Source organism: Triturus cristatus, chromosome 11, assembly GCF_964204655.1.
Source record: "Triturus cristatus chromosome 11, aTriCri1.1, whole genome shotgun sequence".
Lineage (NCBI taxonomy): Eukaryota > Metazoa > Chordata > Amphibia > Caudata > Salamandridae > Triturus > Triturus cristatus.
Window position 1 is genome coordinate 875,108,654 of NC_140594.1, and position 24,185 is coordinate 875,132,838.

A 24,185-nucleotide genomic window follows, 5' to 3' on the forward strand; every position below is an offset into this window, starting at 1 on the left:
CTTTTAGAATATCTTCTGATCTTTGGATAGTTCCATTATCAAGTGGGATACATTACCTATTCGTCATTTTTCAATTTTTGAAATCCAAAGCCTGCATTTAATTTGCTGTCACTTTGAGGTAAGATGATGACCTGCACATTATGAGTTTTAGCTTTGGTTAAAAAGACTCAAAGCGAAAGATTGTCTAGAATTTATATAAACCGTAAATTAGGGAGTCTTGAAATACTTTATTGGTGGATTAGAGTTCCTTCTTCTTTCATTATTTCACTATAAACTTTTGGAAATTTTGTGTTTATATAATATAGGTGGACGTGTATAAGAATGAAGAAAAATGTGTAAAATTTTTGTAAATATCAATTCCATTTCTGTACAACCGGAATGATCTAAAATGACACGAAATTTGTTTTTAATGTTTGTAAATATATGTGTACGTCCGTCAGTTTTAATGATTGTATTATATATATATATTTTTTCTATTTCTTATTTGCAGCCCTGAAGAAGTTCCGTTAAGAAATTGTATCTTTAAAGGAACGAAACGCGTTGGCTGTGGTTATGTATCTATCTATTTGAAATAAAAATTAAACAAAGAAAAGTAGAAAACACTTTTGGACTTCTTTTCTATGTTCAGTGCACCTCCATTTAATGTATATAATTTAAAAGAAGGAGGCATACAGGTCATTGGTGATCTTGCCGTGAAGGATTTATACATCAGTCTGTGAAATCCACACACTCCAATTCATTAATGGTTAAATTAAATTACATTTTCAAAGTAATTAATTTATCCAGGGAAATATAATGAACTACTGAATTTGTGCTACAGATGTATTAGTGCTGTAACGATACAAGCTTTCACCGAAAGAAAACCAGTCGGTATCCAATGTATGCCCATTCTGGCATTCCTGTATAATTAAATGTTGGGCTACATTTGTTTCAAAGTTTTGCTTAATAAATATATATATATTTACAGGCTGAATCCAATTTAGCTATGCAATAAATAAGGTGGTCACAAACCATCAGACACACCTGGTCGTAAATAGCCATGTCACATTTATTAGACATGTATGGGGTTACTGAAGACAGAAATGAACATGGTATATTCAAAGAGATTCAAAAGAAAAGTATGCTGAAAAGGTGTTAGGATATTTAATAAGTTTGTCCTTCCGCTCCAAGCATTAAATTTATCTCGTGCTCTACACAAATAAATATGCTTAATACTGAAAATTTTTCAAAAAACTGTTATCGAAGTTTCTGGTCTTGTTTCCCTTTAATGCTGAATTCTGGTTTGGGTCAGTTCTTGTTTAGGAGTATGTTTGCATTCCCTTGAATGAACTTAAAGTTAACAACATGCAATGGGACACAAAGTAAAAAAGTAAAAACATGTACAATCAATTCAACGCAAAGTGCTATCAAACGTTCCTACACATTGCAAACACTGAAAATATATTATTGGAAAACTGATTTATTCATTAAAAAAAAAAATCAGGCCAATTCCACTTATATGGCTTTTTAAACAAATTGCAATCAATGCAAGAGGCAGCAAAAGTACCAAAGTCACTGATTTGATTTTAGTGCGCTTGCTGCCTACTTTAGCAGCTGTGCACCATGACACAAAATTTATAGTGCCAAAATATGTAAAATTCTCAAAAAGAAGGTAGAAGCTTGCGCTCTAGTATTGTCAAGCTGAATTCTTGCAATAGGTAATAGAAAGAAACTGTAAGCAGGAGACAGGTAGCATTTCCTAACAAAGTGAAAAAGATATAAACGTCTCGATATAAAGTGCATTTTAACGTAAATCAAACGAGACCTGCAGCTGAAGAATAATCCACTGAAATTTGGAAATACAAACATTTTGTTGCCAAAGTGATTTGAATGAGAGATAAATGTATATTATAAAAACCAATTGGTCATAAAACCAAAATTCTTTAAAAAATAAATTCTCCTCTACAGATACAGAACAACTGAGTAAAGATGCAACCCAGAAAGGGTGGAGTTTATTTGTTTCTGGCTTTTAAAGGTGATCCTTAAACAGACGATGGTGATCCTTAAACAGAGGTGCCCCACAGCAATGATTTTCTTTTCAGCATTTCATGCAAATGGAATAGGACATGGTTTTCTACCTGGATGTAAAAGAAATATAAACATATATGTTATTACATCTTAAATTCAATTGTACTGAGAGTACATTATATGAGCAGGTTCAGCAGAGATGACAATGACTGAATGGGAACTGAGCTTTTCTAAACATTTGCAAAAGGAATGTGCTGAAGCTTGTTCTAACACTGCCAACAGAACAGACTGTGTGTGTAGGTAAATGAAGGCCTTCAGTTTTCCTTTCCCTCAATGTTGCATTTAAAGAATACATTTGTTAGATCAGAGGTCTTTAAACTTTTTTTCTCAGAACCCCTTAAGGCGGGCCTCGTCCCAAAAATGTATGCTAAGAAAAAGGGGGATAGGGAGGGGCAAGGCTGAGCTTATGAGATAATTTAGTGGTAGTTATTTGTAGCTCATAATCCACACAAAATGTGAGACTTAAAGTGCAAATATACCAAACATAAACTGAACAAGTAGCTAGACCCCATAACTGGGGTGTTGTGAGCCTGGGTCCAAATACAACTGCATCTGTTGCACTAATGGCAGCTAAATAGCAGGTTGTCTCTTCTGCCTCTTTCGCCCCTTCCCCTCATGCCTGGTCACCACTCCAATTTAGAAACGGACTGTCTCTTGCAGAAACAAATAAGCTTCTGCATGTCTCTTTCTTTTTGCAGCAAGGGGTCCAGTGGCCCCAGCATTAAAGCAAGAAAAACGTGCCCCTCATTTCACTTTTGTAAAGGCAGACAGTCATAATTGTGATATAGTGGGCCCCTTATAGTCCTGGATCCTAATTACGAACTTGCAAAGCAGGCCGTGTCCCCCGCCCTTTGCTAAAAACATGGGCCGCCATCTTGCCCCATCATCCTTACTCCCCCCTTTCGGAGGCCTAGATAAGATATTGCTTCTGCTTCAATTTTCACCTCCCTTGGCAACTGGTCCAAAGCAACACTGGGACAGCAAAGGTGTACTGGGCCCTTATGGAAGCAAGGAAGGATAGTAAAACGGTCATAACTGCGGTTTAGATGGCCCTTTACACCCCTGGATCCTGGTGCCACTGCACTTGGAACACTAATAATACCTCCAGCCCTGCGAAGCAGGCTCTCTCCTCCGCCACCCTGGACTGAAGCTCCAAGCAGGCTGTCGACCCCCTTGTATAAACAAGCATTGGCATAGCCAATAGGTCTCGCTTTTGGGACCTTATAAGTATTTAGTTATGCAGCACAATATCCTTGGTGCAACAACATCAACCGTTGCATGGCTAAACACTTATAAGGTCCCAAAGGCGAGACCTATTGGCTATGCCAATGTTTGTTAAGTTTACTTCTGCCTACCTTCTTTACCAAAAATAATAAGGAATAGAAGTGCTGTGGTCAAATGTATTTCATCACTTCGTCATCATGGTCTCTCAACCGTAGCATCATTTCATTGTGGTCAGTTCCACTCAAGAGGCACAGGTTGCACTGTTTGCCCTGCTCTCCTTACCAGTGAATGTCTGGGCTGTGTTTTCCTGGCTTGGTTCTGCCATGTGCTTGTCAGGCCTCCTTATCAGCTTCACACAGCTGTGCCCTTTATCTTTCTGTTTTTAGCAGGAAGTGGCTCAGATTAATATGCCACCGATGCTGAGACAAGATTTGCAAGGGCTTGCTCTCTGGATAAAGGGCGACTTCAATACTTTTGTGCAATCGCGGCACCGGCGCTTTACCTTTAACCATGCTAAAAGTAAAGCGCGGGTGCTGCGATTGTGGCAAAAGTAAAGAAATAGATGTTTTTTTCTATTTCTTTACTTCTGCAGCAATCGAAGCACCGGCGCTTTACCTTTAACCGTGTTAAAGTAAAGCACGGGTGCAGCGATTCAGCAAAAGTAAAGAAATAGATTTTTGTTTTATTTCTTTACTTTTGTGCAATCGCGGGAGACTATTTCAAAACGACTCAAGAATCGAACAGCTACTTCTTTTTCGATGGAGACTTGGTCTGATCCAAAGCTGTTGTTACTGTACAGTCTAAGCAAGCCTGTTATTTATAAAACTAAAGATGTAAATATAATTTAAAAGTGGGTGTTAAAATCCATGGAGGGAGGGCTTTGACAGTTTATGCTAGTGACGCTTCCGTGTTCTGATATATAACTTTCTCTGGACTTAATATTATGTCCACACATATATTCATGTATCGGTTGCTGCCGAGGTGTTGAGGCAATTAATTGTACACAGTCATTGGCGCTTAAAATATCAACACCAGAAATACTACATACACATATTTTTTGGGGCCATATGTTTGGTTATACTGCGACAGAGTTAAAGAAAGGGAGAACTGCTTCCGGAGTATGGGCGGGTTCTGCGATGTTTTGTCCGCCCTGACGGTCACTACAGACCGCGCTCCAGCTGTCTTCACTATTGCAGCTCTCACTAAAAGTGAACGGAAACGGTGGTCTCTACTCTGTACTGTAAAAATAAAATCCTTCTTTTTGACACCGCATTCACGCTATTTGCCATAAAATGTCACAGACCAGAGTAGAACATGAAGTAAGTTTGATTTGGTTAAGTGAGCAATCCTTGCATTTGATGGTTCACACCGGCGCGAGGAGCACACTGTGTCTAGTGGTGCAGCAAGAGTGAGTGCTACAGGCAATAATGCAAGCAAGAAAATGGGGCCTTACGCCACAGTTTGCACACAAAAAAAAAATTATAAAGCCTTCAGACCACTGTGTCCAGGTACTACTGTACCTGCGGCGCTATTGCAAGCTATGCCCCTAAATTCCCCCTCTAGAAAGGTTTGGTGTGTGCGCTACCCCAGGATAGTACAGCCGGTACCATCACATGGAGACGGGGGGAGTGTGCACATCCAAAACAACAAAGGAACAGCAATGAAAGCGACTCTACGTAATGTTAACACAGTCTATATAATGAGATCATTTTGCATTACAGTTACATCCATTTTCATTTAAAAATGAAAAAAATACTTCACTTACCTGATCACGCGGGACAGTTATTACAAGGAGGAGGGAGAAGCAGTGAGAGGGGAAAGATGAGGGGAGACGGTGAAAGGTGAGCAATGGGGGAAGCAGGAAAGTAATGAAGAGAGGCAACACTAGACAGGGTGGGGCTAGGAAACAACAATGGAAGGTAGGAACATGTGGCAGAAAAAAAGAAAGTATCAAATGTAGAGGGCGAGAGAGGATCAGCAGTGAATGAATGAGGAGGCGGAGAGGAGGCTCTGAGGGAGAGTGACGGCTAAAGGCCGAGAGAAAAGCCAGATGGCATGGCACGTGAAGTGGCTGGTGTGAAAAAGCAGCAGGGAAGGGGGAGGAGAGGAGGCTCTGAGGGAGAGCGACCGCTAAAGGCCGAGAGGAATGCCAGATGGCGATTGCGCGCATGCACGCAAGCTTGAGACCAGCAGAAGAGTGTGGTAGCACTTTGAAAACCCACTTACTAAATGTCTCGCCTGAGACAGCGCATGCGCGGGCTCAGGCGAGACCTAAAAAGGACGCGAGTGTGCGCGCGCGACAAAAAGGATGTGAGTGGTGGCGCCGAGGGAAAAGTGAAAGCAGGCTGGCAAGTAGTGTGCGATGTGCGCACACCATGACGAGAGAGGAAAGCCAGATGGCGCCTCTGCTCGTCATTGTGCACATAACCGCACACTCTACGCCACCCGGTCGCATTTTTGAAAACCCTTGCACTAAATGTCTTGCCAGAGCAGCGCATGTGCTGGCTCAGGCGAGACCTAAAAAAGAATAACGGGAAAAAGTCCCAGCTCACACCGCATGCTGCTTGTGCTCTTTTTCCTGTGCACAGGGGTATCACTGGCCCTGATGGTAGAATGGTGAGGGGCATCCACCTCTTTTTCACTCGTAAGACAGCCAAAACTGAGGTGCAGTGACCTTTCAGAACCCTGGCACCATGGAACGTTTTTGGCCCTCAAATGCACAGAGAGAGGGACGGGGAGCTAAGAAAAGAGGTCCAGTACCTGTGCTCCCAAGACAATACGTCAAAATCACTGGAGGGTAACTGTTGCTGTAAAGGGACGCTTGTATAATAGGCAGCAAAGAGTATAGATGAAGAAAAAGGTTGGTAGTGATCCACCTAAACAGATGAATATTCGGTTGGATGAAAAGGAATGTATGTAGCGGGGAAATTGAAGAGTTGCCCTCACACACCCGTTAAAGTGTCATGCTTCATCATAGGGCGTTTAGCTCCTCGTGGGGTTGGCACTGCAGTCCCGCACGCATGGGCCCCGCAAGAGGGCTCTTTAGTGGAGATCTTTTAGGAGGAACCCCGTAGTGGTAAGTGCAGGTGTGTGGGGAGTGTGCTCCGACGGCAAGCAGACAAAGGCAGGTATGAATACCATACCGCAATATTCATCTGTTTAGATCGATCACTACCAACCTTTTTCTTCATCTATACTCTCCGCTGCCTATTAGGGGAGCATCCCTTTACAGGAACTGTTACACTCCAGTGATTGACGTTTTTGGCTCTGCCACCATCACACACTGGATCACAGTTCCCATCATTTTATTTAAGGACTTCAAGTGCTGTATTGCATGTTTTACGATAATCAACACAAACCTTATGTCCCTGTAACCAGAAGAGTCTGAAGGATGTAAAGATACAGTTCTTTTGTAAACCAGTTTTTGGAGCAATCAATTACATATGAAAACAACTCCTATTTCTATTTTTTCAACTTACTGCCATTCGTTTTTGATATAAGCTATTAGCTTCCTTGTGAAAACTATAAGCAATTTACTTAAGTGACCCCCCTTTCTGATTTCAAAATGTATTTAACTATTCAGCAATGTCTAACTCTCCAGGTTCATCCTTGGGTTTCCACCACAAACTGTAAATAGGTAGACACCACAACAATGCGATTTCACATACATTAAAAATGTACAAAGGAAAACATTAATTTTAAGAAATGTTTCATTGACAATCAAGTAAAAGTGTTTGCTTTAGTTTAAGAAACACATTCTTTTAACACGCATGTTTGCAAGACATTTTGCAATCTATTCTGAAGAATGTTATACTTTCTAAGACAGGCACCATGGCAATAGGACATGTCAACAACTAATCCCCTTTTACTGTAAAATTTCCAAATAGATTTTTTCCAAATTCTCACAATTTCAGTTTACTTTCTCGTAGCTCAGTGGTTCCCAAACTTTTTCAACACATGGCTCCCTAGACCTATTGGCCGTGGCTACCCATTATGTTACTTTCTTTTGGTGGGGGATGTAAGCCTGGTCTTTAAAGTACTTCCATTTTTCTCCCTGAAAATAATTGGGAAGAAGTCGATAAAGGTATTATAATCATAGATGTAATCCTATGCTATCCACTGTGGAGCCCTATGCAGTGTCACTGACTGCTGATTGGATGGACACTGGGTTCTAGGAGGACTGAAATGTTACTCTAGAACATGCTGTAAAACTTGGACACCGAGTAGATTTGTTCAGAATTGGTCAGTTATATACGCACCAAATTGATCAGTTCTGCTTGTTGGAAAAGCCCTTGCTTTGCCTTCCAACAAATGTGGAAGAGGAGACGCTCGTTGTAGGGTACGGAGTAGTGTACTGAGTAGCTTCAGCGCCTTGTTAGGAGTTCCTTTGGTTCATTCTGGTACTTGCAGTTTTGCTTTCCACTGTAAGTGTTGGACTTCAAGCAGCAGAACGCAGAGGATAAACACGAGAAAATGAACTACTGCAACCTGACAGGGGCAACAAGTTATCTTTGCAGAGATTACGAAGGAGTCTCTTTAAAATGGAGATTGAATGGCGATTTTGGGTTGCCCTCTAAATTAGCTCAATGTTTACATTGAGAAAAAAACTTGCTTCTGCTACGTTAAAACACGCTACACGTGGAAGCCTGAGGAATAACTGTTTGCATCAGTCTTGTTCTTGGCATAGTTTCATGTAAGGTTAGCAACAGGAAAGGATGCAGTTTATCATTGTCAACAGTGCTACGAAGTGGCTCCTGTCGCAAGTGTATGCTTAGCAAAACATTCCTAAATATGCTTGTTTCGGGTGCAGTAGTTCTTTTGGGGAAGGGAGCTGCTGGGAGTATTTTACTATGCTTGTGGTGGAATGGTTCTATTACTGGGAGTTAACAGCTGTGCCCAGGGACCACTGGTGACGTGGTGACTCCGTGGCAGTGGCTTGCGGTGCCTGCGCCTCTAGGTGCCATGGCAGTCGCTGCTCTTTGGAGTGATCTGCTTTGCTCTCAGTGACGCGGGGTGCAATTGTAACAGACCTGTGATGATAAAGGATCTGCTGGATCCACAGTCACACAGTCAGTGGGCCCTGCTCTGGTGCGCCGGTAATAACTGAGCCCCCGACCCTGGCAGAGTTAATGCTTATGAAAGGCTGGGGCGTGGTAAATCTCATGTTGCTCAGATATTACGGCAAGACTCAAATCCGTCATACATGGCATCATAGCCGTGAATGTCTGGGAGATGGTGCAAGGTCAAGCCTCTCAATGGCTCGGAGAATTAGGCAGGAGTCAATTACATATCTGTCTGGGAGGGCTGGGAAAAGTCAGTCTCATTTGGGGGAAAACTAACATGATCGTGTCGTCTGTAGGCAGGCTGAGGCACTGTAACCTGCCCCTGTCTCTCTAACCCGCTTGTGTGTGTGTGCATGTAGCTGCAAGAGACTGCCGCCATTCTCACCTGCAGCTGAGGGACATATATAAGTCATTCATTGATGTTGATTACTTATTGAAGTAGAAACAGACAGTGCTGGGTTACCTCTCTGCCAGGAATATGACGCAAGTCGACTATTTGATGTAAAACCTTGGTATTGCTTTGTCAATGAGTTCTTCTTGAGCGCTTGTATTTCCTTCCTTCTTAATTTTTCTAACACGAATCCCTTTGTGCATTCCTGGCTTTTGTACCATGAGTCATTAACTCAAATATGAGCTTATGGAATGAAAGCTGTGTTTGCCTGCCATCTAGAGGACGTACTAAGGTTTAACCATCAACCTCTTTGGCTTAATTTCTGCATTGTGGTTTTAAGAGGTGAAGGATGAGTCTAAGCGGCGCAGTGGTTTCCAAACTGTATGCACCTGTCTAGTTTTGACGGCGCACCAGGGTGCCGTGGCGCACAGATTGGGAACCACCAGAGAGTAAAGTGGCACAGAGTAGAGTGGCATAGTGTTCAGTGGCAGAGTGCAGTGCTGTAGAGTGCTGCACTGGTGTAGAGTGGCGTTGAGTGCATTGGTGTAAAGTGCAGTGGCGTAGAAGGGTGTAAAGTAAAGTGACAGTGCAAGGTTGTAGAGTGGCGTAGAGTTCAGTGGAGTAGAGTATGGTGGCATACAGTATAGTGGTGCACAGTGAATTGGCATAGAGAGCAGTGGTGAGGAGTGTATTGGTTTTGAGTAAAGTAGCGCAGAGTGCAGTGGAGTGAAGTGGCGTAGAGTGCAATGGTGTAGAATGGAGTGACAGAGTGGAAAAAAATGGTGTAGACTGCAGTCGCATAGAGTAGAGTGAAGTGGCGTGGAGTGCAGTGGTGTAGTGTCATACAGTGTAGGGGCACAGAGTAGATTAGAGTGGTTTTGAGTGGACTGGCATACAGCGGAGTGGTGTAGAGTACAGCAATGCAGAGTTTAGTGGCATCAAGTGGAGTGGAATAAGTAGAGTGGCAGAGAGTGCAGTGTTGCAGACATTACAAAATGTACTGGAATCCATATATGCCACATCATTCTGGATTCCCTTAGGTCTCCAGATTTCAGAAATGCAGAGGATTCCTAGGCGTCTTTGGGTACAAGCTAGTCAACAGACTGAGCAATTCCCCATTTCAAGAGAGAGAAGTTGGGATTTCTTTGTACATAGATTTGTCATATGACCTGGCAGAAAGGGGTAAATGCCCATTCGGCTTTACCCTGAGGGCGAAAAACGTGACTGTGGCCAGGGGTGGGGCACATAACCAAGACAGGCCAGTGCCCCATCGTATTCCTTTTATCCCTGGTAGTCTGGTGAACTTTCTACACCCATGGTAGGCAGGTTGGGCTGTTTATCACCTATCTGCCTGTCCTGGAGGAGTCAGAAACCCACACGCCCACCAGGGAAAGTAATGAGAACGAGAATGGGGTATGGGGTTGCCCATCCTTGCACTTATTGCTGCCCCCACCACAAGGCACCAGACAGTCTTTCTGCTACCCAGGGAAGGCAGAAAGGAAGATGAAGTGGGATTACCCCCTCTCTGCTATCCCATATGTCAAAAGTAAGTAAAAAAGAAATCAAATTTCCTCCCAATGAAAACAGGGATGGCTGCAGTATTTGGGCTCTGGGCTCCAGGGATGGAGAAAGTGTTTTTGGGCTCCAGGGGTAGGTGGTGTGGCCCGATTCAAAGAAAGATCAAATAAAAGATTTAAAGAAAGTTGAGAAGATGACAATGGCTAATCCGCATATTAGGAATGCACAGAAAGATGGACCTAACATTTCCGGCACATATGCTACCTTATGTGGTACTGACTACATCATTTCCGGCGAAATTGCGAGATATCCCAACCATGTACGGCCAAGATTTGGGTATGGGGAGGGTTAGTTACATTGATGGTGGATGCACAGTAAGGCTACAGGCTAGGGTTTCCGACCAATCTCTGCTGCATGAAAAAGTATACCATGTGCAGTGTTGGTTGGATAAACGTATTGCTAGTCACAGGGCCCGACTGTGGGCTAAGCCATATGGTTCACCTCATCTGTGCATTCCCAAAACCGTTTTGTAGTGGGGCACTATTGCAGCGCTTGCTTACAACATTCACTGTGCAAGCCCAAAGTACAAATGCAGTAGATTGTATTAACATGGAGCATGATTAATTATTTGAAAAAAATCCACCAAAAATTTCCTACACTATCTTAGTGAAATTTAAGTTACAGTTACCTTTGCTCTGAAGACTAACAGAACAAATACCAAAGAAACGCTCCCAAAAAAATACAGTTAAACCATGCTTACAACTTCAGTCGGAAAACTACCGAAATTCACTAGTCACGGTTTGCAATGAAACTTTAACTCGCCCACAATAAACTGTTTATGACTTTACACATGATGTCATAGATGACATCACCAACAACGTAACAATGGTGAAAGAAGATTTAATCATTCCATTGACATCATCTATGACCTTACAATATATCCTCAACTCTTTGAGTATTTGTTTTTTAATTTTAACATATAAACTCAGAAGGCCAACCATTGAGCCTAGCCACATGTCACAGCTGAGGTGTGTGTGTGTGTGTGTGTGTGTAAGGGGGGTAAGGGGGAGACTATGCACTTTCAGTACACTCAGTGCAGAACTAATGATTTCTAGTATCCTATTTGCATTACTTTCAGGTTACAGCCTGCTGAAATGTATACTGATACCCCAAGGATGCTTTCTTTTTGTATCAAAGATGTTTTATTGACATAGACTTACAATTCCTGGGTCATCCATAGTGGTGTCATTGGTATGCACTTCATTATGCTCAAGTTTCACTTTCCTTTGAATAGGCCCTGTTGGATGGGTAATAACCTTGCCAAATACCATGAAGATTCATCAAATGGTCACTAAGTGCAGCAGCATGCCACGTTTTGTGCTAATTCATGCTGGAGGAAAAAGTTAAAATTGGAAGGTGAAGGGATGGGAGACGGATGGAATGTTGCTCTCTGCTGCAGTCAAAACTGTTTAACGGATTCACATCACACTTCGAATTTGGAATTAAAATAAGACTTTCACCCAAAATACTGCCTTTTCGACAAGGAGGATAAAGTTAGCTAAGCGGCCAAGAAGCCTTTTCGACAAGGAGGATAAAGTATGCTATCGGCCACGGAGCCTAAGAGCTGCTCACATCACGTTTAAGGACTAAGGCTGAAACGTTAGGATCATAGGCCGAATGTTCTGGACTCGATGTGGTGAAGGGAAGGCCCAGAAGTGAGCTGTATCCAGAATAGTTCTAAACGAATGCCAGCCTCTTAGAAGTAGACAGATCCTCAATAATCCTGAACCTCAATGATGTCCAAAGGTTTGTTGTTGCCTGGAGATGGTCTGCGACTTTGGTCAGCCCGCCATCAAAAGCCAGCCGCTGAGGGAGGGGGAAACAGGTATCCCCAACCTTTGAAGGTAGTCAGTGACCACAGTAATTCCTTTCCTAAATATCCAAAGAGTGCTAGTGAGTCAGGAGAAACTGAAAATGCTCCTGGCCTACTTGGAACTATGGAACTGCAGTACGGGTATATAAAAGTGTGCATCCTGCAAGTCCAAAGACACAATCCAGGCCCCTGAAAGAAGGCATTGTGAGGTCTAAGGTCCAAAATAGGGTAGAAGTTAATGCGCTTCTTCGGCACAAGAAGTAGTAAGTTCGGTACCCACTCTATAGCATCTTTCGAGGGTAACACTCACACGTCTTGTAACAGAGTGTACAAGTGCTCCTTTTAAAGTCGCTTTGTTGTGTATGTGTGGGGGTGGTGTAAGGTTTAACAGGGCAAAAAGAAAGGGCAGGGCATACCCATGCTGAACAATTTGCAGGACCCATCAGTCGTGCCTGACGGATAGCCACGCTGAGAGAAGTGCTGAGTCCTGCCCCTTACAGGATGGGTGTGTGCCATTAGGAGCCAATAAAGCTACTTGGTGATGCTGAAAGGAAAGAGGATTGGTACCCCTGCTGACTTGAGCGTTGCCTGCCGGACCTCCTTCTTGAGTCTCAAAAGGACTGGGGTGACAGCTATAGTGGTTGTGCAGGCTGTCATTGCATATGTGAAAATCCCCTGAAGTAACTATGAATTGCTTGGTAGGCGTTAGCAGACTCAGGGAGTGTGCTGTGGATCTACTTTCATTAAAATGCTCTGAGACAAAATCGACTTTTTTATCCAAAAGGTGTAAGCCATCAAAGGACATATCCATGAGAAAGCCAATGTGACCAACCCTCCCCATCTCTAGAAAATCGTGTGGTACGCATACATTATTGGTGGAACACAACACTGTGCAAACTGCCCTTCACAGGTAATCAGTAGTAGCTAGGCCAGCCAGAATCACATATTTGGCTGCGTCTTGTCCATCATGAATTGTCTGAGCCAGAAAGGTCCTATGTATTCCGAGACCGCCTGCAAGATCTTGCTGGCTATGTCCCAAAAGGCATGCGTGTAGCAACACGATAAACAAATAGGATTGACTGATTTCAACGCCAGGCTAGTAAAGAAGAAGATCTGTTTTCTAAAAGCCCAAATCATCTTGGACTCTCTATCTGGAGGATTTGTGGGGAATGAATTAGGGTTCAACTTGCTGTCAGAACTCTAAACCACCAGGCTCTCTTGAGTAAGATGTTTATTGAAAAACCAGGAGAACCAGAAGCCAGTCTGTGACGGCAGGCCATATGGCTATTTCAATCAATCAATCAGGGTTTTATAAAGTGCAGTACTCTCCCATGAGGCTCTCAAGGTGGTCGGGGGGGGGCGGTGCAGCTCCGGTTCAGTCGAAGAGCCAGGTCTTGAGGCTCTTCCTGAAGGTGTGCAGAGTAGGGGAGCGTCTGATGATGACTGGGAGCTCGTTCCAGGCCTTTGCTGCAACGTAGGAGAAGGCTCTTCTGCCTGCTCTGGTTCTGCGGATGCGTGGGGTCTCTGCCAAGGCAAGGTCGGCAGAGCGAAGGTTCCTTTTAGGTATGTGGAAGGAGACTCTCTCGTTGAAGTATTTGGTTCCGATGTTGTGGAGGGATTTGTAGGTGAGGTTGAGTAGCTTGAAGGTTACTCTCTTCTCGACGGGAAGCCAGTGGAGGTCTCGGGGGTGCTGGGTCATGTGCTTGTGTCGTGGGGTTCCGAGGATGAGTCTGGCTGCGCTGTTCTGGATGGTTTGGAGCTTGTGGAGTAGGGTTCTGTTGATTCCAGCGTAGAGGGTGTTGCCGTAGTCCAGTCTGCTGGTTATGAGTGCGTGGTGATGGTCTTTCTGCACTCAAGTGATCCATAGATAATGGATCATGAGAAACTAGCCTAAGTCAACAGACAGTGGGTTCACCAAATTGGTGAGCCTCAACAATTTAGAAAAGAAAAATGCTTTTCTAGAGTCCCCTCACTCACCCAGGGTTGCCCCTAAGTAACATGCTTCATCATTGGGGCCATCCCAAGCATCTACTGCTTGGGGCGTGCTGCGACTTGAGAGATTTACGTAGGAGCACTTTTTCGTGTGAAACTATGTGTTGTGCAGTGTTCGGGGAGTGGTGTTTGTGTTAGTTAAAAATACCTAACTAGTGAGTTAACAATGTATTCCTACTCCTGGCTGGTAAGATAAAAAGGGGTTAATAACAGGAAAAATATAACTGTTATGTGGTTATATTGCCTATTATTTTGTCAACATGTTTCGAGGTATCCCCTAACCTCTTCTTCAGGACAGCATGGGATCCAGCCCCACGTGTACCATTCCGTGCAGAAACCTAAATTAAGGTGAAAAATTAGACTAATAACGTGCGCCTATTGAGCGCACTTGGTTATATACATACGGTTATTGATGAACACGTAGTATCTGTATTAGAGAAAAAGAAATGCAGGTTAGAAAAATACATCCTGTCTCAATGGGCAGGTGCTGGTATTCGCTTTTTGGCACACTCATCTTGTCAGTGCCTTTCAAAATAAAATAAGAAAGTGATCTAACGTTATTAAAAAGGAACAGTTAGTAGTGCTTGTTTTCATGTTGTTATCACACAAATCTCCAGTCTAGAGAAAACTGAACTGGTTACAAAACACCACCTTTTAAAAACCACCACCTTTTAAAAAACATTCATCTTCCTGGACAAGCTTTGTGACAGTAAACACACACTCAACATGTAACATTGTACAAACATATAGACATATCAACATACTTATATGTTAGCACTAATATGCCCCTTGGTCTGTCTGGGTGGAGGGGCCTGTAGGACCCTAAAAATGAGGAGAGAAAAGTGGAAGAAACACCAATCACGTTAGGATTAGAGTATTTTCTCTCTGCTGGATCTGTTTTAAATAACCACCAAATCGGGTTCCTGTTAGGAGAGAAAACGAGGTAAATCTTACTGTTCCAGGCATCCCTCCGTCAGTGTGACCTGTAAGTCCCAGGCTCGACCGCATATTAGCGTGTCTCTGCCTCGGGGCTGTTTTTATATTCTGTAAATCGCCAAGTCATGTTGGCATTGTTGTTAAAAGACTAGTGCGTGTATGGTTTGAAAATTTGATTTTGGCACAATGCGCGCGCCATTTTGTTGGGATTTGTAATTCCCAAATTGTAACTATTTGGTTATGAGGCTTACTATAGCTGCGAAAAATATTTCTTAATAATCAAAATACTACTCCTAACATTTACCTCATATTTTTGTAAAAACCAGAAACCCCTTGATTAATCAAGAATCGAACCCTCCATGGAGGGTGTTAACGGCGGCCATCTTGGATTGGGCATGTTTTTGGTAGCCCGTGTCTGGCAAATAAAGGTCGATAATTCATAATTAAGGGTTGTTAATTAGGTAAACAAGTATTAGGATCATATTTTTACTGTAGTGAGTGTTTTTCTTGGGGAAAATACATGACAAATACATTTAACATGATGTATAACATTTACACATACATTTAGGAGTGACACATATAAGAACCTCTAGTAGTTTTGCACTTCTTTTAGTAAATTCTTAACTTTCTTAGTTATAGTGTCTTCTTTTTTATGTTTTCTAATGGATTGGGCGTGATTCCTACGCTTTTATACCCGGTGTAGCTGGTTTATTTCACCACAGTGGATCAGGATTGTGTATACTTGGGTCATCTGAGGAAATGTCCCCAAGGTATACCTTTGTTCAGCCCTCTAATGTCTGTGCGTAGTATAAAAAACCCATCTTTGTTCCTTTTCTAGTAGGACCTGTGTCAGGTTATCGCATGGTTTTACATGCTCAAGGACTACCCATTGCATGTCATTAGGGGTATGTTGTGTGTCATTGAAATGCGCCGTCATCCTGGTGCTTGCTCTGTGGCACCGGATGTTACTTCGGTGTTCACAGATTCTTGTGCTTATTTTTCTTGTGGTCATCCCTACATAGTGTAGGTCGCACACGCATGTGATGAGGTATACCACTCCCATAGTGTTACAGGTAGTGAAATTCCGCAAGTCCCATGTTTTGCCTGTGTTGAAGGACACTCTTTTGGTGGTGGTAGTGAGGTGACAGACACTACAATTGCCACACGGATGGTGGCCGGTTGGTAATGTACTTAATACCTGTTGGTTGGTTTTGGTTTTTGGTTTTTGGACGAGTGTGTACTAATAGGTCTTTCAGATTTTTAGCCCTTTTATGTGAGAACATTGGTGTCGGTATGTTTAGAGTTCCACTGTTTAGGATCCGTCAATGTTGATTCCAGCGTAGAGGGCGTTGCCGTAGTCCAGTCTGCTGGTTATGAGTGATTGGTGATGGTCTTTCTGCATTCGGTGGGGTGGGGGGAACCACTTGAAGGTCTTGCGGAGGGAGTTGAAGCAGGTGGAGACGACAGAGTTGATCTGGCGGGTCATGGTGAGAGAGGAGTCTAGGATGATGCAGAGGTTTCGGGCGTGGTCTGATGGAGTGGGTGGGTTTCCGAGGGCGGTAGGCCACAAGGTGTTGTCCCAGGTGGTGGAGGAGGGTCCAAGGATGAGGACCTCTGTCTTTTCCGAGTTGAGGTTCAGGCAGCTGTTGTTCACTCATGCTGCGACGTCCTTCATTCCTTCCTGAAAGCAGAGTCCGATGTCTTCGGGTTTCTTTGTGAGGGAGAGGATGAGCTGGATGTCTTTGGCGTAGGATACTATGCTGAGCCCATGCTGACTGACGATGGCAGCGAGGGCCAGTGGGCAAGAACAGGCCTTTGAACAAGTTACCATTCTGATGTCAATGGGGGCCGCGTGAAATGGGAGCAAGGTTTCAGACGTGGTTGGCCTAGGGTGCGAATTCCATGACCTAAACTGCCTGCCAGACCACAACTGTAAATGATGGAATCTCTTTTGTTGGTGCTCTAAGTGGTGAGTCAACCCTGTTTAAGGGGCTTTAGTAGAGGTATCAAGCCCACTGTTCTCTTGAAAGTCCATGTAAAAGTGGTCATTTGTATAGGGAGGAGGGGAGTAACGCCTCCATCTCCTCCCCATCATCATCATTATCGCCTTCTTGGGGTGTACCCTGCTCAAAATTATAATGGAGCCTCTGTTGGCGCATCTGCTATGGAAAAGGCACTAGCTCAGAGTCAGACTTATGACAATTGCTTGGACTTCTGTAATTTGGTAGTGCGACACTGTTTGAGATCGGCCAGAATTTATTATTATTATTATTAAGTCAGTTCGATATCAGCCATCAGCATAAGCACCGGATCTTTTTCCGAAGTTGGTACATGCATCGACGGGGAAAAGTCCGGCAAAGGTCTTTAAGCCAGAGTGGATGCCTGCAGCAGAGATGGTACGCACCTGGAGCAGTTCTCAAAGAGTCAGACGGCGCTGAAATTGGATCCATCAGCGGAAACCTAACTGGAAGTCCATGCAGATCTTGGATGCCTAAAGGCATGCCAGACAGAGCTGGAAGTGCAGCAAAAACATGTAGCATAGCCTCCTTGACTTGCCGCGCAACGGAATCAGTTGGGGAATCAGTTCCTCAACTGGGAACCCATAGGAAGAAGACTGACTGACATAGTGACGCCCTTGACACTTCTCGCTGGATATAAAGTGGTGGCAAGGGGTTGAGTCCAGCATCACTTTTTTGTGTTTAGATTTAAATTTTGACTTCCCAGAGGACTTTGACAGCAAAGTTGACCTGTTTCAAGAACAGTCTTGGGAGCAAGATGGAATCCTCACCAGCGACTTGGGACTTACTCAAGGGTCATGACTTCTAATTTCGGCGACTTCCAGCTTTGCTTCTCGGTCCTGGATTACCTTCAGGCACATTTGCTGCATGACTTGGAGTAGTGTCTCTAGCCGAAACAGCAGGAATACACCTAGTGGAGGTCTTTGATTGACATCTGCATTCTACAATCACAGTATGCTTTGTTGTTTTAGGAGGGGATATCGGTCCCTTAGTTGGAAGCCTTTAGAAGTCCAACGAAGTTAGGATCAAAGCTCCGGATCCACATCAGAAGTTGTGGAAATAAAAGAACAAATGGAGGTTTACAGAAGGCTACTTAGTACGCGCAATCATATCCAGTATGGAGCCAAAGCAGAGCCTCACAGTGCCAGCAAACAGCGCACAGGACCATTGCTGGAGAAACATTATTGGATCCAGCGGGCACCTGTGGAGGATTCTAAGTTGAGGAATATGCGGTTAGGAGTATACATCAGAACAGCTACCCTTTGTGTGAGTGGTGAGATAAGATTTTGGCATGGCAGAGACAGTAAAGCAGAGATTGCTAGGCTCAAATTATATGATTACCTTAGGAGTGTGTTGGAATAGCAAAATGTAAAGTTTATTGATGAGCCCCAGTCCACTGTGGTCCTCGGTGAGACTAAAGTGGCCAAATTAAGTACTGTAAGAGTATGTGAAGACTACTGTACAGATGAGATTGGAGAACCGAACAACATAGAGTCTGTTATAATCAGAACAGTGTCGCCATCTTCGCTGCTGTCTTGGGGACTCCAGCTCCAACATCGCCCTGAGCCAGCAGGCGCTTGCTACTGGGGCGGCCTCAGCGGAGCACTTACAGCACTGCCCTGATACCCGCGGCACGGAACGCCAGCCTTGCTGCTGTCTTGGGAACTCCAGGTCCCATATCGCCCTATGCCAGGAGGCGCTTGCTGCTGGGGGGCGGACTCTGAGCGCTTATAGCTCTGCCCTGATACCCATGGCGCCGTCATTGCTGCTGTCTTCAGGACTCCAGGTGCCCACATCCCCCTGCGCTAGGAGGTGCTTGTTGCTGGGGGCGGACTCTGCAGAGCACTTGTAGGGCTGCCCCAAAAGCCGCTGTGCTGGACATGCCCAGGCAAAGCCCAAGACAAGGGCAGGATCATCCTGTGCCAGTCATCGACAGGAAGAGGCAGGGCAGGGCCACTCTCTAGGCTTGCCATCTTGGAGAACATAGGGGACGATGTCTTCAGCTGCAATTGTGAGTATTCGGGTTTGGATTACTGATAGCTGTAATGGGTAAAAGAAAGACCCAAGATAATACAACAGGACCAGGGACACCTGGAAAATGCACTAAAGGACATGCTGACGACAACTGTACGCTTGATGCTATCGATGATTTGATATAGGAGGTAGAGGACAAGTTGAATAAAGGGAAGAAATGTTCTGGGGCTACCGCCTCTAATCCAAAAATCACACACTTTTTCAATAGTAAAAAAAAAACGGGAAACCCTAGTAAAACAAACCTTTGTCCAGATGCTGCCGAGGACTTTGACATTCTTTTAAAACCAAATTATCACGGCTCATCAAGTGCCCCAGCTGCCCCATTTCTTGTACAGAATACTCAACCCATCGTGGCCAAGGCTGTGCCCAGTATAATAAGCACAAACTGCTATGCTCTGCTAACTAAACTGAGAGGAAAATTTGACGACCAGCAGCACAAAGATAGCAGTAGTGATAGAAAGAGAGGAGTCAGAGGAGGAGTAGAGTACAAGAGCGCTCCGATCTAAAGACAAACCTAACCAACAAGTTAGAGGCACACCTGGTTGAGTGCCAAGAGGATGGGTTCAAATGCCCAACACCTCAAACCGGCCCTGAAAGCGCATATAATGGGACTTAAACTAACATAGCCTCTCTATTTACCGCCCCATAAGCACCAAGAGCTACACTGAAGGAAACCCTATTGCTTAAAGCAATTGGCAACCTATAGAGAAGGCAAATGTTGGTTCTGCAAAGCCCAACATGGAGCCGAATACTCAAATCTTCCAAGACCTCACTGTATCAAGAAGCCTAACTTCTTGCCTTCTTCCACAAACAATATACCTATTTCACAGCGAGCTGCAAACAGTTGCTTCTCTTACTCACCAAAGCTCGATTCCTGTGCCAGTAATCTGCAACCCTTAATAAAGAATCTGATTACATCCTCACTGACAGCCAGGCAATGTAATATCTTCATCATAAGGGTTCCAAGACTGCAGACAAGACGAAGGGAGTCCATTGAGTCATTGACTCCAGTGTTGTTCGCTGATCCATTCAGATATCATCTTTGCCAAATGTTGTCAAACAACACTGACCTTTACGATAATAACAAACTATCCCTGAAAAACAGTCCATTATAGGTGTTTTGCTGGCACTGGAAGCTAGAACTTTCCCTCCCCCTGACTTAGCCAACCAATTTGAAGCTGCTTTGGACTTCCTTAATTACTGTCCTGTTCCCCGTGCTGGCTTGTCTTCGACCCAGAATCCCAGCGTTTTGTCACCTTCAAGCTTATCGAAGAGGAAGGATCAATTGATGCCACCAAATCAACTAAGCTTCACAACTCAGAGGGCCCTCCACCCTCTCCATTACAGGAAACTGACTGAGTGGCACAGCCCCAAACATTCCAGACGCTACTTGCTGTTAGTACTAACATCCAGCCCCTTGATTCGGAAGTTGAACATTCATCTGCAATTTCACAGGATCCACATGTCGGAATCTCTAGGGTGCCAGTCACGGCTTCATGTAGTATTCTCTTAAGGAACCTAGCAGGACTGAAATCAAAACATTTGGACCCATCTTTTATTGACACCTTTGATATCTGCATGTTTCAAGAATCGTGGTTTACAGAACCTTTCTTTAGGGCAGGTTATTTCAACTTTTATTGTCCAGCCAGTGCCCAAGGGAGAGGTGGTCTGGTGGGGGCTCAGTTACGTGGGAAAAAACTAACTTCAATGCAGTATCAAGAGACTGTGACTTCACCTGACATACTTGGCCTCTCCATCACCAAAGGGGACACTTATGTTTACGTGTATAATGTGTACAACAGGTCAGTGGGTGTAAGCAAAGAATGAGCCATCCTTACTTCTCTAGAGCACTCTTTAGATGCCTTACCATTAAATGCCTATCTGATATTTGCAGGTGATTTCAATGGGACATTTGAATCACTAGAAAATCCCATAGTAGACGTAACCGAGGAAGAAGATGCCTCATGGCTCATCCCAAAGCTAAACATTCAGCGAGAGTCGAGACGCTTGGTCCTGGCAAATGAGGTAGTACGCTGAGTGCATACCGTCTGATTTATTCGCAGCTGAGCCTGATATTTGGGACCCCTACCTTAATGCCCTCGCAAGCTCAATTCTGAATTGTGGCCCCATACCCAAATCTTGTGAAAATGATGAGATCGTCCCAATATTCAAGAAGGACCAGCAGGGCGATCTTGGCAACTACAGACACATCAGTCTCATTGATGGACTGCAGAAGTTATTGAGTTGCCAAATTCTGAAGAAACTAATTGATTGGGCCACAAAGAACCATATTTTCTCAGATTTTCAGGCAGGATTTGGGCCAAAAACTAGCACATTGGTTCAACTACTACACTTAAGCATTATCTACTGGAAAACAGTATTGCTAGGGAAAGGTCACTTGTATCCTTTGTGATTTAAAATCAGCATTTGACCTAGTTCTCCTCTGTAAAATCTGGGATGTGTTAGATAGCATGAGAGTCCTGGCCTGTATTCTCGATCTACTAATCAGACTAAATGCAGACAACCAAGCAAGAGTTAGGTACGGGAACAAGGGGGAGCTGACAGACTCCTTCAAAATCGAAAAAGGCGTAAGCCAGGGCTGTGTCTTGGCTACATCCCTTTTTTCTCTACACATTATTGAACTGGCCCAGTTTCTTGATTTTCCAAGCAATGATGCCCCAAAAGTAGGTACAACCAAATTTCTACTTTATTATTTGCTGATGATACTCTCCTCAGTTCGAAAACCCATGCAGGCCTACAGGCTATACTAGATCGTTTCTTGGAGTTCTGCAACGCAAGAGGGTTGGAGTTAAATATCGGCAAAACTACATTTATGGCGTTCAACCCATACAAGACTGCGAGACCCAGAATTTCAGTGCAGGGCAGACTTCTTGAGCAGGTCCAAGATTTCACTTACCTGGGGGTGAATGTGTCCCATCATTTTGGTTGCAGGGCCCAGATAAGTAAAAGTGTATTAAAATTGCAACAAGTAGGGGAAGTAACTAGGAAGGTCAAGAGAACGAAGTCTAGAAAAGTTTCCCCAGCAGTAGAAATCTATAAAGCCAAATCTTAAAGTTCTGCTCTTTATGGCACTGAACTTTGGAGTCATGTAGGCGCCAAAGAGCTTTCTCTGGTGGAAAACAAATTTCTCAGGGCCATGGTAAACCTCCAGCATAGTACGCTCCGACTTCCACTACTCACGGACATGGGTTTATACTCGATTCCACGAAATTAAGACCCTTACTGTTTTGGCACCAGCTCTGGTCCACCGGAGAACTAGAACCATATAGGTAACTCCTTAAATAACCCAGAGATCCTAGAAGTTTCCTAAGAATTCCTTGAATGGCATACATTAAGAACATTTTTACTCGCTAGATCTCCGCCTACTTTGGGATAACCCAGATGATGTTGCTGCAATACCTAAGCACTTATTTAAGGAGAGACTAAGAGAACACCTATGGAGGGAGGAGCTCAAGTATTGTAAGCCAGGTAGTCTGACTGATAGAATCTTCGACTCTGAGAGGCCTTATTACGAGTTTGGCAGTCTTCGTCTGGGACTGCCACCATGGCATGGTCACAGAAAGACCGCCAAGCCTGTGGTGCACCTGCCAGCCAGATTCAGAGTTGAATCCTGGGTGGGTGTTGTGATAGCGGTGTCACGGCGCCAGTCTGTTTATCTCATAGGAGAGCCTAACAACTAGAACCCTGTTGTGACAGCGCCTACTGCTCATTCCTGCATGGTGTGGCATGCACCATGTCATGCAGCCACACCATGCACAAACAAAGGTGCAATTACAGGGGGAGGGGGCACACCATCATGTCCAGATGTACCCAGGGGCCCTGTTAGGGCCATATTTTCTGCATTTCTGCCACCCTTTTCATGGAGGGCTCCCTGCCTTGAAATGGGTGGTGGAAAAGCAGGTCGTAATATGCTTGGCGATGCTGGTATCGGCACAGCCAGCATTTACTGCCCTTTTCCACACCACCATGGGTTCCTGAATCCTAGGCGGAGGCGGCGGTTCCACCGCCACCATCGTAATACGGCAGGCGGACCCACCGTGGTGGTGGTCAGACCGCCACTGCGAATACGGCAGTTCTAGGACCGCCGTACTCGTAATAAGGCCTTAAGACTGGCCCAGACTATGAGACCTCTTTTGACAGATCTTGGGTCCCCTTCCAAAGCAGTTGTACTTTAAATATAGATATGGATCTTTACCCATTCTCAGCTTCACCACCACCTGGGTAACCAATCTGGGCTTGGCTTGTACCGGAGAGTATGCACCATTTTCTCCTATTCTGCAAGGCATAAAAACTTTCGCACAAGAACTAGATTTTACCAACGTGCAAACTGCTAAGTTTTAGGCAATATGAGGTGGCCCTAGGAATCCTTAAGTCTGACACCAGCGAAGTGGTAGTCATTAGTGCTGCCAAGTATTTACAGGCTGTTATGCTCATTCGGAAAATATGTGTAGAGAACACCTTATGTAGCCCCTTGAGCAATGTCTGAAGGTAGTTTTCTTAGCCCTAGGTGAACATTTCATATGTATATTTGTTTGCCTGCACAATTCTCCTTTTTACAAACAAGGTGGGTTTTTCCATCAGTCTATTTCCTTTAATGAATCCTATTGATAATATGATGTTACAAAACTTCTGAAGAATACCCGTCCCATTTTAATTGAACAAATATTTGTTTTTGCTATTTTGCATACATGATGTAGAACTATTTTTAGCTGCCACATAAGAAACTGTTTTATTACTTCTCTGTCGGGATGTTTTACTGTGTCAAACTCTGATTTTAATCTATGTATGTTTTATGGAGCAAGTTTCCAAAATAAACATAATAATTAAAAGAAAGGTAGCTCAGATCATATGCAGGGATGACTATAGGGTAAAGATCTGTTCCATGTACGAAAATTAGTTTGAAAGGGATGATGTTGAAGAGTTGTAACTTTCAAGGAGGCACTATGACCAATAGTGAGGACACAACCAGTTTTGTATATTTTTGGTTACTAAATTTAACATCTCACAAGGATTAGCTCATATAGGATGTTGGCTAGTGAGATAAAGAA

At 44.0% G+C, this 24,185-nt stretch overlaps 1 protein-coding gene across 2 annotated transcripts in view; it reads right to left on the minus strand.

The window, feature by feature from the left end:
- Positions 1-1,963: 1,963 nt before the first annotated feature.
- The window catches only part of MLF1 (myeloid leukemia factor 1), a 179,956-nt gene continuing 157,734 nt past the window's right edge, over positions 1,964-24,185 (minus strand). For both annotated transcript variants that reach the window (XM_085634742.1, XM_085634741.1), the window contains one exon: positions 1,964-2,117. The gene's annotated coding sequence lies outside the window, so the exon portion shown is untranslated. The remainder of the gene's footprint in view (positions 2,118-24,185) is intronic.